The sequence below is a fragment of the Fragaria vesca genome, unplaced genomic scaffold (genome assembly GCF_000184155.1).
Source record: "Fragaria vesca subsp. vesca unplaced genomic scaffold, FraVesHawaii_1.0 scf0512805, whole genome shotgun sequence".
NCBI classification, from domain to species: domain Eukaryota; kingdom Viridiplantae; phylum Streptophyta; class Magnoliopsida; order Rosales; family Rosaceae; genus Fragaria; species Fragaria vesca.
The window spans coordinates 1-1087 of record NW_004443263.1 but is presented as its reverse complement, the minus strand read 5'-3'; the positions used below and the strand labels follow the sequence as shown (position 1 = coordinate 1087).

The 1087-nt window shown below is 27.2% G+C and overlaps 1 pseudogene across 1 annotated transcript; it reads right to left on the bottom strand.

Annotated features, from left to right (window-relative positions):
• Positions 1–5: 5 nt before the first annotated feature.
• LOC101307652 lies at positions 6–1012 on the bottom strand (annotated as a pseudogene; the record flags this gene model as incomplete). The annotated part of the gene is made up of 1 exon (XR_185437.1): positions 6–1012. The product of XR_185437.1 is annotated as an NAD(P)H-quinone oxidoreductase subunit 5, chloroplastic-like (transcript).
• Between the last annotated feature and the right edge of the window lie 75 nt (positions 1013–1087).

Here is a 1087-nt window from a genome sequence, read left to right as displayed (position 1 = left end):
AAATCCCCGACACGATTAGTTACAAACGCTTTTTGACAAGCATTTGCCGCGCTGGGTCGGGTGAACCAAAAACCTATTAATAGATAAGAACACATTCCAACCAATTCCCCAAAAAATATAAATTTGTATTAAATTAGAACTAGTAACTAATCCCAACATTGAAGTATTGAAAAAACTCATATAAGCAAAAAATCTCACATATCCCCGATCATGAGACATATAATTGTCACTATAAATAAGAACAATAACCCCAACACTAGTGATTAATATTGACATAATAGAAGTAAGTGGATCAACCAAGGAGCCGAACTCTAAAGAAAAATCATTATTGATGGTACCAAGACCATACATATTGATAGCCAGAATTGTTATTTAGTTGCTGAATAAAGAAATGGGCTAGAAAAAGACAAACTATACTTAATAATAAAACACTCGGAAAAGCCCACATACGGCGAAGTATTTTTAGTTGCCGTTGGAAAAAGTAGAAGCCCTGCTCCTATTAACATAGGAACTGGAAGTGGAATGAACGGTATGATCCATGAATATTGATATGTATATTCCATATAAAATAAATAAAAATTATCTTAATTAATTGTTTCTGATTCACCAGTTCTTATTTCTTTTCTTTTAGAAAACGGTCGATTAATAAAAAAATTATTATATATAAAATAAAACTTAAATAGAATTTTCCAGCCTTAATTTTTCGTAATCTTTTCAAACTACTTCAAATATTTCAAATGAAGATGAAGAATTAGGGTTAGTCAAATGATATGAAGAAGTTACGAGTGAAAAATAAATATGTACTTTAATTTATTATTAGTTTATTATTAAATTTATTATTAATATTGTTAATATTGAATTGAATTATTAATATGAAATTCAAATTTTTAAATAAAATTTTATGAAGATAAAAATAAAAACGAAAAATTGCAATTTCGATCTAATTATTACGTATTACAATAATTTATTTATACCTATAGAACAAGGATAAATAATGACAGCAAAAAAGTAGTTAATAGGAATCATAGGGCCCATAACTTGACTCATAAAACCTATTTCCCATAAAAAAACCTATTTATTGCAGTTT